Source organism: Pseudophryne corroboree, chromosome 3, assembly GCF_028390025.1.
Source record: "Pseudophryne corroboree isolate aPseCor3 chromosome 3, aPseCor3.hap2, whole genome shotgun sequence".
In the NCBI taxonomy this organism is placed as follows: Eukaryota; Metazoa; Chordata; class Amphibia; order Anura; family Myobatrachidae; genus Pseudophryne; species Pseudophryne corroboree.
The window spans coordinates 35,472,497-35,487,215 of NC_086446.1; the positions used below are offsets into that span (position 1 = coordinate 35,472,497).

At 44.5% G+C, this 14,719-nt stretch overlaps 1 protein-coding gene across 1 annotated transcript in view; it reads left to right on the forward strand.

Annotated features, from left to right (window-relative positions):
- The window catches only part of LOC135054630 (gastrula zinc finger protein XlCGF26.1-like), an 85,882-nt gene that overhangs the window by 31,026 nt on the left and 40,137 nt on the right, over positions 1-14,719 (forward strand). The window lies entirely within an intron of this gene.

A 14,719-nucleotide genomic window follows, 5' to 3' on the forward strand; every position in this document is an offset into this window, starting at 1 on the left:
TATCCAAAAGGGTCTCCATTTGTCTAGATGGGATGTCTGTAGCCACCAGGCTAACAACCTTTTTACTTTTACTGGAAGTACCATCATTTGTTTCTTTATTTAGAAGACACAAGGAATGGTATTAATCTGTGGCCAGGGCGCATAAAAAACTTAATAAAAGAGTAATAAAAACTTAACACATCCCTTATCAATGGGTATGAGGAATCTTCTCCAAATGGTGTTGGTCTATGAATTCTTTCGTTCAGGCGAATCTTCTCATTATAAATAACTCCCAGTTCAAGTCGAGATAAAAGGAGATAAAAAGAGAAGAATGTGTAGCACCGTTTTCAACCGCCAGAATCGAAATTCCACACAATAAAAGTTTTAAGGGCGTACCCCACTCACACAGAAACAAGTAAGTGGGTTCTCATAAAGGTATCTTTATTGCTGTTTTTTTCAATCCCCTCAGGTTAGGTTCACGTAATTAAGCGTGCCTGAATCTCACACCAAATGGGGTACTGTAAACATGTAAGGGTAGCGTCTAAGGCTATTTCAATGCGTACCCTAACTTACACAGAGCAAAGCTAGAACATTCATATAACGGTATCTTTATATCAACAGGAATCCTCAGGTGCGTACCCCAACTCACTCAGTAAGAGATGATTAACTCCTATAAAGGTTTCTTTAACCAGATTCACCGGTGTCCCTTTGGTAGATCAGAAGGAGGAGGAGATACTTTTTCTTCAAGGTGCCAAGCCGAAATAAGAATAAAAATTCCTTCTTTCTAAAACAAGTGTTTTTATTCCAGACACAGTCCAATTGATACAAAAAGAATCACCACACTTGGTAACCAAAAATAAAAAATAAAAAGTACAATAAAAAAAGTACAATAAAAAAATTCCAAAGGTAAAATTTGAGATAATAATCGGCGTGATTATTCCCCTTTTCCAGAAAAGAACTACTCACAGTACAGTCGCCCGACGCGTTTCGGTCTCGAATAGACCTTTATCAAGAACTGTCTGTACTGTGAGGAGTAAGCATATTTATGCTATGAACCTCCAATGAGTGAGTAGCCGGAAGTGACATCATTAATTATAATGAATATTGATTTCGTCTAAAAACATGATTATTCATCACACAAATTCACAATATACATATACATAAATACTGGTATAGAGCATAATAAAAAATACAGCAGAAAAAACGTTATAAAACATGTTTTTTTTCTCATTGTAAAAACGGAACTAGAATTCTGGGTATTGTAGTTTACAAAATGAACTACTGCATGACCATATAAGGTGTTTCCGCCGGATATTGTGCTGCACTGCTGCTGGTAAAACTTCCCCCGAAAAGTATCCCTGGAGATCCGTTCCATTCGGAGAGAAAGACGGCGGAAGTGACGTATCGCCGTCTTCTATTTCCGTTCTCGGGGATTCTGGGGTTTGTAGTTTAGAAGGAGAACCGGCGCGGCCATTTCATTGGTTAGGTGGCACTTCTAAAACGGTCACCATGGTAACCAGCCGTGTTTTTAGTTCATGTTCCATTCATACATACTTTGAGTGACTAATGTAAACATAAAACAAAGAAAAACAAAGATTAGTGAAATGGTAGACTTTCTAAACAGATCTAATATGACGCATTTATGAAAAGAATACATTAGTCAAGGGACCAGTAAAAACTCAAAATCGCAGACTTAATTTAGCACATTATAGAAGGAATACATCAGTCGAGGAACCATTTAAGCTTGAAGTCGCAGTTCAGACCCCCTGGACTTAAGGTGTCATACATAAAAATACATTTCATTTCTGACTTAGCCAGAAATGTATTGAGGTCTTTATTCCTTCCATTTCCTTTGACCTGTCTGATCCCATAAAAGCCTGATATTTCTGTGACCAAACAATTATGTTTGCTTTTAAAATGAGCAGACAAGGAATGGGTTAGAAGGCCTTTTTTTATGTTCCTAATGTGCTCCCCCAGGCGAACCTTTAGGGGTCTGGAGGTCCGCCCAATATAAAATAAATGACAGCTGCATTTAATGGCGTAAATGACATTTTTGCTGTCACAATTGATGAAATCTGTAATATTCACTTTTTTTTCATTTATATGGATATTTTCAATTTTACTTTTTCCTTCGCTTTTAATGTGTCTACAGCCCATACAGTTGCCACATCTGTAGAACCCCTGGGACACAATTCTAGACTGGGGTTTCATTGAGGGCATGGCGCTGGAGACCAATTTGTTTTTTAAATTGGGAGCCCTGCGGTAGATATGGATGGGTCTATTAGGGACAAGGGGTCCAATCACCGGATCCTTTTTTAACAGACCCCAATGTCTCTTGAAAATTCTCTCGATTTCCTGATGACTTTGATTAAACTGGGTAATAAAGGCCCATTCATATTTATTATCTGTAGTGGTCTTTGTCATGTTATCATTCAAGAGATCCTTACGTGTGATGTTTCTTACTTCAGAATGGGCTTTTTCAATAGTGCCCTTATTGTAGCCACATGCCCTAAATTTTTCGTTCATTTCTTTTGCCTGAGCTTCAAAAATGTTATCCTCCGTACAATTCCTCCTGACTCTTTTCAGTTGGCTGATGGGGATGGAGTCCAGCCAGTTGTTGTGGTGACAACTACTGGCTGCTATATATGACCTCGAATCGGTGGGTACACCCACCGATTCGAGGTCATATATAGCAGCCACCCACCGATTCGAGGTCATATATAGCAGCCAGTAGTTGTCACCACAACAACTGGCTGGACTCCATCCCCATCAGCCAACTGAAAAGAGTCAGGAGGAATTGTACGGAGGATAACATTTTTGAAGCTCAGGCAAAAGAAATGAACGAAAAATTTAGGGCATGTGGCTACAATAAGGGCACTATTGAAAAAGCCCATTCTGAAGTAAGAAACATCACACGTAAGGATCTCTTGAATGATAACATGACAAAGACCACTACAGATAATAAATATGAATGGGCCTTTATTACCCAGTTTAATCAAAGTCATCAGGAAATCGAGAGAATTTTCAAGAGACATTGGGGTCTGTTAAAAAAGGATCCGGTGATTGGACCCCTTGTCCCTAATAGACCCATCCATATCTACCGCAGGGCTCCCAATTTAAAAAAACAAATTGGTCTCCAGCGCCATGCCCTCAATGAAACCCCAGTCTAGAATTGTGTCCCAGGGGTTCTACAGATGTGGCAACTGTATGGGCTGTAGACACATTAAAAGCGAAGGAAAAAGTAAAATTGAAAATATCCATATAAATGAAAAAAAAGTGAATATTACAGATTTCATCACTTGTGACAGCAAAAATGTCATTTTCTCTAACGTCCTAAGTGGATGCTGGGACTCCGTCAGGACCATGGGGAATAGCGGCTCCGCAGGAGACAGGGCACAAAAAGTAAGCTTTTAGGATCACATGGTGTGTACTGGCTCCTCCCCCTATGACCCTCCTCCAAGCCTCAGTTAGGTTTTTGTGCCCGTCCGAGCAGGGTGCAATCTAGGTGGCTCTCCTAAAGAGCTGCTTAGAAAAAGTTTTTTAGGTTTTTTATTTTCAGTGAGTCCTGCTGGCAACAGGCTCACTGCATCGAGGGACTTAGGGGAGAGAATTTCAACTCACCTGCGTGCAGGATGGATTGGATTCTTAGGCTACTGGACACCATTAGCTCCAGAGGGAGTCGGAACACAGGTCTCACCCTGGGGTTCGTCCCGGAGCCGCGCCGCCGACCCCCCTTACAGATGCTGAAGATTGAAGGTCCGGAAACAGGCGGCAGAAGGCTCTTCAGTCTTCATGAAGGTAGCGCACAGCACTGCAGCTGTGCGCCATTGTTGTCACACACTTCACACCAGACGGTCACGGAGGGTGCAGGGCGCTGCTGGGGGCGCCCTGGGCAGCAATATATAATACCTTTTATGGCAAAAGAATACATCACATATAGCCATTAAGGCTATATGTATGTATTTAACCCATGCCAAATGTCTAAAACTCCGGGAGAAAAGCCCGCCGGAATAGGGGGCGGGGCTTATTCTCCTCAGCACACAGCGCCATTTTCCTGCTCAGCTCCGCTGTGAGGAAGGCTCCCAGGACTCTCCCCTGCACTGCACTACAGAAACAGGGTAAAACAGAGAGGGGGGGCATATTTTGGCGATATTTTTATATATTTAAGCGGCTATAAGGAACAACACTTATATAGGGTTGTTCCCATATATATTATAGCGCTTGGGTGTGTGCTGGCAAACTCTCCCTCTGTCTCCCCAAAGGGCTAGTGGGGTCCTGTCTTCGATAAGAGCATTCCCTGTGTGTCTGCTGTGTGTCGGTACGTGTGTGTCGACATGTATGAGGACGATGTTGGCGTGGAGGCAGAGCAATTGCCGATAATGGTGATGTCACCCCCCAGGGAGTCGACACCGGAATGGATGGCTTTGTTTATGGAATTACGTGATAATGTCAGCACATTACAAAAATCAGTTGACGACATGAGACGGCCGGCAAACCAGTTAGTACCTGCCCAGGCGTCTCAGACACCGTCAGGGGCTGTAAAGCGCCCTTTACCTCAGTCGGTCGACACAGACCCAGACACAGACACTGAATCTAGTGTCGACGGTGATGAAACAAACGTATTTTCAAGTAGGGCCACACGTTATATGATCACGGCAATGAAGGAGGCTTTGCATATCTCTGATACTACAAGTACCACAAAAAGGGGTATTATGTGGGGGGTGAAAAAACTACCTGTAGTTTTTCCTGAATCAGAGGAATTAAATGATGTATGTGATGAAGCGTGGGTTAACCCAGATAGAAAAATGCTAATTTCAAAAAAGTTATTAGCATTATACCCTTTCCCGCCAGAGGTTAGGGCGCGCTGGGAAACACCCCCTAGGGTGGATAAGGCGCTCACACGCTTATCAAAACAAGTGGCGTTACCGTCTCCTGATACGGCCGCCCTCAAGGATCCAGCTGATAGGAGGCTGGAAACTACCCTGAAAAGTATATACACTCATACTGGTGTTATACTGCGACCAGCCATCGCCTCAGCCTGGATGTGCAGTGCTGGGGTCGTCTGGTTGGATTCCCTGACTGAAAATATTGATACCCTGGATAGGGACAGTATTTTATTGACTATAGAGCAATTAAAGGATGCTTTCCTTTATATGCGAGATGCGCAGAGAGATATTTGCACTCTGGCATCGAGAGTAAATGCGATGTCCATATCTGCCAGAAGGAGTTTATGGACGCGACAGTGGTCAGGTGATGCGGATTCCAAACGACATATGGAAGTATTGCCGTATAAAGGGAAGGAATTATTTGGCGTCGGTCTATCGGATCTGGTGGCTACGGCAACTGCCGGAAAATCCACTTTTTTACCTCAGACCCCCTCCCAACAGAAAAAGACACCGTCTTTTCAGCCGCAGTCCTTTCGTTCCTATAAGAACAAGCGGACAAAAGGACAGTCATATCTGCCTCGGGGCAGAGGAAGGGGTAAGAGAGGGCAGCAAGCAGCCCCTGCCCAGGAACAGAAGCCCTCCCAGGGTTCTGCAAAGCCCTCAGCATGACGCTGGGGCCTTACAAGCGGACTCAGGAACGGTGGGGGGGTCGACTCAAGAATTTCAGCGCACAGTGGGCTTGCTCACAGGTGGACCCCTGGATTCTACAGGTAGTATCTCAGGGTTACAGGTTGGAATTCGAGAAGTCTCCCCCTCGCCGGTTCCTAAAGTCTGCTTTGCCAACGTCTCCCTCAGACAGGGTGACGGTATTGGAAGCCATTCACAAGCTGTTTGCTCAGCAGGTGATAGTCAAGGTACCCCTCCTACAACAGGGAAAGGGGTATTACTCCACGCTATTTGTGGTACCGAAGCCGGACGGCTCGGTAAGACCTATTCTAAATCTCAAATCTTTGAACCTGTACATACAAAAATTCAAGTTCAAGATGGAGTCACTCAGAGCAGTGATAGCGAATCTGGAAGAAGGGGACTTTATGGTGTCCCTGGACATAAAGGACGCTTACCTGCATGTCCCAATTTGCCCTTCACATCAAGGGTACCTCAGGTTCGTGGTGCAAAACTGTCATTATCAGTTTCAGACGCTGCCGTTTGGATTGTCCACGGCACCTCGGGTCTTTACCAAGGTAATGGCCGAAATGATGATCCTTCTACGAAGAAGAGGCGTATTAATTATCCCTTACTTGGACGATCTCCTGATAAGGGCAAGATCCAGAGAACAGCTGGAAGACGGAGTAGCACTAACCCAACTAGTGCTGCAACAACACGGGTGGATTCTGAATTTTCCAAAATCTCAGTTGACCCCGACGACACGTCTGCTGTTCCTGGGAATGATTCTGGACACGGTTCAGAAAAAGGTGTTTCTTCCGGAGGAGAAAGCCAGGGAGCTATCCGAACTTGTCAGGAACCTCCTAAAACCAGGGACAGTGTCTGTGCATCAATGCACAAGAGTCCTGGGAAAGATGGTGGCTTCTTACGAAGCGATTCCATTCGGCAGATTCCACGCACGAACTTTTCAGTGGGATCTGCTGGACAAATGGTCCGGATCACATCTGCAGATGCATCAGCGGATAACCTTATCGCCACGGACAAGGGTGTCTCTTCTGTGGTGGTTGCAGAGTGCTCATCTGTTAGAGGGCCGCAGATTCGGCATACAGGACTGGGTCCTGGTGACCACGGATGCCAGTCTGAGAGGCTGGGGAGCGGTCACACAAGGAAGAAACTTCCAGGGAGTATGGTCAAGCCTGGAGATGTCTCTTCACATAAATATACTGGAGCTAAGAGCGATTTACAATGCTCTAAGTCTGGCAAAACCCCTGCTTCAGGGTCAGCCGGTGTTGATCCAGTCGGACAACATCACGGCAGTCGCCCACGTAAACAGACAGGGCGGCACAAGAAGCAGGACAGCAATGGCAGAAGCTGCAAGGATTCTTCGCTGGGCGGAAGATCATGTGATAGCACTGTCAGCAGTATTCATTCCGGGAGTGGACAACTGGGAAGCAGACTTCCTCAGCAGACACGATCTACACCCGGGAGAGTGGGGACTTCATCCAGAAGTCTTCCACATGATTGTGAACCGTTGGGAAAAACCAATGGTGGATATGATGGCGTCCCGCCTCAACAAAAAACTGGACAGGTATTGCGCCAGGTCAAGAGATCCTCAGGCAATAGCTGTGGACGCTCTGGTAACACCGTGGGTGTTCCAGTCAGTGTATGTGTTCCCTCCTCTGCCTCTCATACCAAAAGTACTGAGAATTATACGGCAAAAGGGAGTAAGAACGATACTAGTGGCTCCGGATTGGCCAAGAAGAACTTGGTACCCGGAACTTCAAGAGATGCTCACGGAGGATCCGTGGCCTCTACCTCTAAGACGGGATCTGCTTCAGCAGGGACCGTGTCTATTCCAAGACTTACCGCGGCTGCGTTTGACGGCATGGCGGTTGAACGCCGAATTCTAAAGGAAAAAGGCATTCCGGAAGAGGTCATTCCTACACTGGTAAAGGCCAGGAAGGAGGTGACTGCACAACATTATCACCGCATTTGGAGGAAATATGTTGCGTGGTGTGAGGCCAGGAAGGCCCCCACGGAGGAATTTCAACTGGGTCGATTCCTACATTTCCTGCAAACAGGATTGTCTATGGGCCTCAAATTGGGGTCCATTAAGGTTCAAATTTCGGCCCTGTCGATTTTCTTCCAGAAAGAATTGGCTTCAGTTCCTGAAGTCCAGACTTTTGTAAAAGGAGTACTACATATACAGCCCCCGGTTGTGCCCCCAGTGGCACCATGGGATCTTAATGTAGTCTTGGATTTTCTAAAATCCCATTGGTTTGAGCCGCTCAAATCGGTGGAGATGAAGTATCTTACATGGAAAGTAACCATGCTACTGGCCCTGGCTTCAGCCAGGAGAGTATCAGAATTGGCGGCTTTATCATATAAGAGCCCATATCTGATTTTCCATACGGACAGGGCAGAACTGCGGACGCGTCCTCATTTTCTGCCTAAGGTGGTGTCAGCGTTTCACCTGAACCAGCCTATTGTGGTGCCTGCGGCTACTAACGAGTTGGAGGATTCCAAGTTGTTGGACGTGGTCCGGGCATTGAAAATATATATTTCAAGAACGGCTGGAGTCAGAAAGTCTGACTCACTGCTTATATTGTATGCACCCAACAAGATGGGTGTTCCTGCTTCTAAGCAGACGATTGCTCGTTGGATTTGTAGCACAATTCAACTTGCACATTCTGTGGCAGGCTTGCCACAACCTAAATCTGTCAAGGCCCATTCCACAAGGAAAGTGGGCTCATCCTGGGCGGCTGCCCGGGGAGTCTCGGCATTACAACTCTGCCGAGCTGCTACTTGGTCAGGGGCAAACACGTTTGCAAAATTCTACAAATTTGATACCCTGGCTGAGGAGGACCTTGAGTTCTCTCATTCGGTGCTGCAGAGTCATCCGCACTCTCCCGCCCGTTTGGGAGCTTTGGTATAATCCCCATGGTCCTGACGGAGTCCCCAGCATCCACTTAGGACGTTAGAGAAAATAAGAATTTACTTACCGATAATTCTATTTCTCGTAGTCCGTAGTGGATGCTGGGCGCCCATCCCAAGTGCGGATTGTCTGCAATACTTGTACATAGTTATTGTTACAAAAAAATCGGGTTGTTATTTGTTGTGAGCCGTCTGTTCAGAGGCTCCTACGTTTGTCATACTGTTAACTGGGTTCAGATCACAAGTTATACGGTGTGATTGGTGTGGCTGGTATGAGTCTTACCCGGGGTTCAATATCCTTCCTTATTGTGTACGCTCGTCCGGGCACAGTACCTAACTGAGGCTTGGAGGAGGGTCATAGGGGGAGGAGCCAGTACACACCATGTGATCCTAAAAGCTTACTTTTTGTGCCCTGTCTCCTGCGGAGCCGCTATTCCCCATGGTCCTGACGGAGTCCCCAGCATCCACTACGGACTACGAGAAATAGAATTATCGGTAAGTAAATTCTTATTTACGCCATTAAATGCAGCTGTAATTTATTTTATATTGGGCGGACCTCCAGACCCCTAAAGGTTCGCCTGGGGGAGCACATTAGGAACATAAAAAAAGGCCTTCTAACCCATTCCTTGTCTGCTCATTTTAAAAGCAAACATAATTGTTTGGTCACAGAAATATCAGGCTTTTATGGGATCAGACAGGTCAAAGGAAATGGAAGGAATAAAGACCTCAATACATTTCTGGCTAAGTCAGAAATGAAATGTATTTTTATGTATGACACCTTAAGTCCAGGGGGTCTGAACTGCGACTTCAAGCTTAAATGGTTCCTCGACTGATGTATTCCTTCTATAATGTGCTAAATTAAGTCTGCGATTTTGAGTTTTTACTGGTCCCTTGACTAATGTATTCTTTTCATAAATGCGTCATATTAGATCTGTTTAGAAAGTCTACCATTTCACTAATCTTTGTTTTTCTTTGTTTTATGTTTACATTAGTCACTCAAAGTATGTATGAATGGAACGTGAACTAAAAACACGGCTGGTTACCATGGTGACCGTTTTAGAAGTGCCACCTAACCAATGAAATGGCCGCGCCGGTTCTCCTTCTAAACTACAAACCCCAGAATCCCCGAGAACGGAAATAGAAGACGGCGATACGTCACTTCCGCCGTCTTTCTCTCCGAATGGAACGGATCTCCAGGGATACTTTTCGGGGGAAGTTTTACCAGCAGCAGTGCAGCACAATATCCGGCGGAAACACCTTATATGGTCATGCAGTAGTTCATTTTGTAAACTACAATACCCAGAATTCTAGTTCCGTTTTTACAATGAGGAAAAAAACATGTTTTATAACGTTTTTTCTGCTGTATTTTTTATTATGCTCTATACCAGTCTTTATGTATATGTATATTGTGAATTTGTGTGATGAATAATCATGTTTTTAGACGAAATCAATATTCATTATAATTAATTATGTCACTTCCGGCTACTCACTCATTGGAGGTTCATAGCATAAATATGCTTACTCCTCACAGTACAGACAGTTCTTGATAAAGGTCTATTCGAGACCGAAACGCGTCGGGCGACTGTACTGTGAGTAGTTCTTTTCTGGAAAAGGGGAATAATCACGCCGATTATTATCTCAAATTTTACCTTTGGAATTTTTTTATTGTACTTTTTTTATTGTACTTTTTATTTTTTATTTTTGGTTACCAAGTGTGGTGATTCTTTTTGTATCATTTGGACTGTGTCTGGAATAAAAACACTTGTTTTAGAAAGAAGGAATTTTTATTCTTATTTCGGCTTGGCACCTTGAAGAAAAAGTATCTCCTCCTCCTTCTGATCTACCAAAGGGACACCGGTGAATCTGGTTAAAGAAACCTTTATAGGAGTTAATCATCTCTTACTGAGTGAGTTGGGGTACGCACCTGAGGATTCCTGTTGATATAAAGATACCGTTATATGAATGTTCTAGCTTTGCTCTGTGTAAGTTAGGGTACGCATTGAAATTGCCTTAGACGCTACCCTTACATGTTTACAGTACCCCATTTGGTGTGAGATTCAGGCACGCTTAATTACGTGAACCTAACCTGAGGGGATTGAAAAAAACAGCAATAAAGATACCTTTATGAGAACCCACTTACTTGTTTCTGTGTGAGTGGGGTACGCCCTTAAAACTTTTATTGTGTGGAATTTCGATTCTGGCGGTTGAAAACGGTGCTACACATTCTTCTCTTTTTATCTCCTTTTATCTCGACATGAACTGGGAGTTATTTATAATGAGAAGATTCGCCTGAACGAAAGAATTCATAGACCAACACCATTTGGAGAAGATTCCTCATACCCATTGATAAGGGATGTGTTAAGTTTTTATTACTCTTTTATTAAGTTTTTTATGCTCCCTGGCCACAGATTAATACCATTCCTTGTGTCTTCTATATATTGTTTTGGTAAAATCGGTGATTTTTACATTGGTATTTTATCAGTTGACGGGCTGCTGTGCGCCAAACTTGTAGACCCTCCCTACTCTTTTTACTTCTATTTGTTTCTTTATTGTCTGATGCACTCCATTCCATCTGGTCAGAATCAGATGCTGCAAAGGTCTTGAGTGGAATTGTGCATATTCCACCATGTCGAATGTTGACACCATCAACCCCATCACTCACATTGCCGTGGGAACTGATATTGTTTGACTGTGTAACAATTCCTGAGTCATAAACTGCACCTTGGATATTTTTCCCACAGGTAGAATTATTTTCTGCAGACTTGAATCCAATACAGCCCCTAAGTGAATCATCTGTTGCAACGGAATCAGAGACGACTTTGCACAATTTATGAGCCATCCATGTTTCTGTAGATAAGTTATTGTCTGTTGGAGATGGCTCAAGAGCATTCCTGGGATTGTGCCAAGATTAAAAGATCGTCGAGGTATGGAACAATCCTTATCCCCTGCTTGCGGAGATAAGCTGCCATAACCACCATGATCTTGGTAAATACTCTGGGGGCTGTGGCTAACCCAAAGGGTAAGGCCTGGAACTGAAAATGTTGCTGGAGGATAGCGAACCTGAGGTAACTGCTGGGACAGTGCTATCAGCACGTGCAGGTAAGCATCTAATCCCCTGGTTCCATGGCCAAAATTATGGAACGTAATGTCTCCATATGGAACCTTGGGACCCAAATGTATTTGTTTAACATTTTGAGATTGAGGATGGGTCGAAACGACCCATTGGGCTTCTGGACTAAAAATAGGTTGGAGTAAAAACCCTGCCCCCGTTGTTCTAGGGGTACTGGAATAATTACTCTGGACTGAAGCAATTTCTAAACTGCTACTTGCAGGGCCCTGGCCTTCGCCTCTATGTGAGACGGGCTGGTACAAAAAAACCTTTGAGGAGGTTGCTTCTTGAATGGGAAAACATAACCCAGAGATACCACTTCTTGCACCCAAGCGTCTGTTGTCGACTTCTGCCATATGTGTGCAAACTGAAGAAGATGGCCCCTACCTTGGAGTCCCCCAGGTGGAGGCCCGAACCATCAGGCTGATGGTTTCTGTTCTGGTTTGGAAGCTGGCCCTCTAGTGGCCCACTGCTTCTTTGCTTTACCAGACTTATTGTACTGGGTTTGCTTTGAATAATTTTTACCTTTTGTTTTACCTTGCCACCGAAACGCCTGAAATCCCGAACCCTTAGGTTTAGGATTATAACTGGCGGGAAACTTGACCTTCTTGGATTCAGCTTCTGACTCCAGAATATCTGTCAATTCCTTACCAAAAAGAATGTTCCCAACAAAAAGCAACGCTTCCAGAACCTTTTTGGATTCCGAATCAGCTTTCCATGTACGTACCCAAATTGCTCTGCGAGCAGCTACCGTTAAGGCTGATGCTTTAGAAGCAATCGTACCCATATCCATTGCTCCTTCTAGAAATAGTGCAGCCTGTTTCATATGGGCTATATGGGACTCCTGCTCCCTAGTAGGTGTTAAAAGCCCATTCTCTAATTCTTCAGCCCATTCAACTACCGCTTTTGCCATCCAGGCTGAAGCCATAGCAGGCCTTATGACTGCCCCTGACAGAGAAAATATGTTTTTCAAAAAACCATCTACTCTTCTGTCTGTGATATCATTTAATGACGTTGATGGCAAGGGTAAAATAGATTTTTGCACTAGTCGAATGACGTGTGTAGTGCGTATCTACCTTAGGAGGCACTTCTCTTTTTAAACAGTACCAAGTTGGAAAAAGTTAGTAAGAATCCCATTTTTTTGGAATTCTATATTTCTTATTTGGCGTAGCCCAAGGTTCCTCCATAATTTCCGTCAGTTCCTCTGACCCTGGAAACTCAACCCTAACTGTTTTGGTACGTTTAAACACAGGTGCTTTAGTTTTAACTACTGGCTCAGCTGAATCTTCTAGAGACAGAATAGCCTTCATTGCTCAAATTAACTCTGCTATATCTTCTGAGCTGAAACACTCCATTTGTTCTTCATATGGTGAAGTTGAGTATATGGAGTCATCATCTGTTGTATCATCCTGTGTAGCCTGTGCATTAGATGATATATTTACCCTTGGTTTATCAGCTTGTTGACTTGTAGAAGCTCTAGGGGCTATATCTTAAGATGGGAGCTGCATGTATGGGTTAATAGTGTACCCTATTCCTGCGGTTGGAGCTGCAGGGACCAACCTGTCAGCTATACTGGATAGGGTCTGTGCAAATAGGGCCCAAGGTGGATCTATTTGTTGTTGAACAGGGATCTGCCTTGTAATCTGCTGAAATGAAAAACAATTTGCACATAACCCCTCATTTGCCAAAGATTGAGTTATTAACCCCACCTTGCAGGATAAACATGTTTTGAGTGTTGGTGTTACTGTTAATGTAACCTCGTCACCTTTGCCGCTCTTAGACATGATAAATAATCAGCTTTTCCACAGTATACTACACAATCTGTGACTGAAAACACTTTATATGCATAAAAGTGATATCAATCTGACCCCAACCCAAGCACCAGAATTGAGGTTCAGAAAAAAACACTGACAAACATATATAAAGTCAGCAATCACACTAGCAGTCAGCCACATGTTATATATTAGTCATATGAGCATATCAACTACAAACACATTTCAAGTATGTAGGCGTACATTTACTGTTTCCTTTACTATACAGTTATTTTAATGTATTCAGACGCAATTGCGGAGAAAACCACAGTATTGTACAAAACTCATATGCAATAGGCACTAAACTTAACTATTCATACTAACACAGTAGATAGAAATTTAGTGCTGTATAACCCTTACTCTGTAGAGTGGGATACAGGGAGACTCACCCCACTTACAGGATCGATCAATACGTTTAGAAACCGCTGAGTGGTTCCAGACGCTACTAGTGTACACTACCGCTCCGGTATTTTTAATGGACACGCGCTCAGTGAACGTTAGTGCATGCAGACGCTCATGTCTGCGACCCAGTCTCTTAGCGGTAAACTTTAGTGTATACAAACGCAGCGGCCTATGCTGCGACTGAGTCCCCTCGTGGTAGCGTCTGAGACGGAAGTGAGGTAATCAGTTCATGGCGGGAGACGCACGGTAACTGGTCATGAACTGGGGGGAGGGGCGACCAGGAAAGCGTCTGACTCCCCACTGCTGACATCAACCCTAGGGATCGCAGCCTCAAACTAATCCTGGCGCGTTATGATCCCTAAAGCCTAGCGCTAGAGCACCCGTGGTGATGGCGCGCCAGCTACTGTTTGGTAGTCTCCTCCCAAAAAAGTGCAGCTGTGTCCGTATTCCCCCTCTAAGCGGAACCGATGCCTTACCTTCTCCCCGTGCTCCGGCCATAGCCTGGTAACGTCTGCTGGACCTGCTAGTAACATCTGACACAGACGCCCGTCGAGACAGCACTTGTACCGTGGGTAAGTGTTGTTGCGACCTGGCGGAGAGTTGTTGGAGCGACTCTTTCCAATATGCGTGTAAGACGCTGTTAGGAAAGATCACCCAAAAACATAGTAAGACTATAAAAATAAATCAAAATTAAAGCTTAGGGCTGCCAAACACAGCAGCCCTGTGACCATGGTCTGGCTCCTGCCGCACCAAACAAAAAACTGATTTGACTGAGTCGGGCGGGATTATGTGGACGAGCCCGGTGCATCCTGGGAGGCCACAAAGCTCATGATCGATTTGGTGCCAATCCGCTGTCGCTCCAGCATATTCCAATGTTATCCCATGGATAACCTGTGTACCCTGCCGGAGAAAAACAGCTTACTGGTGTGAGTCCT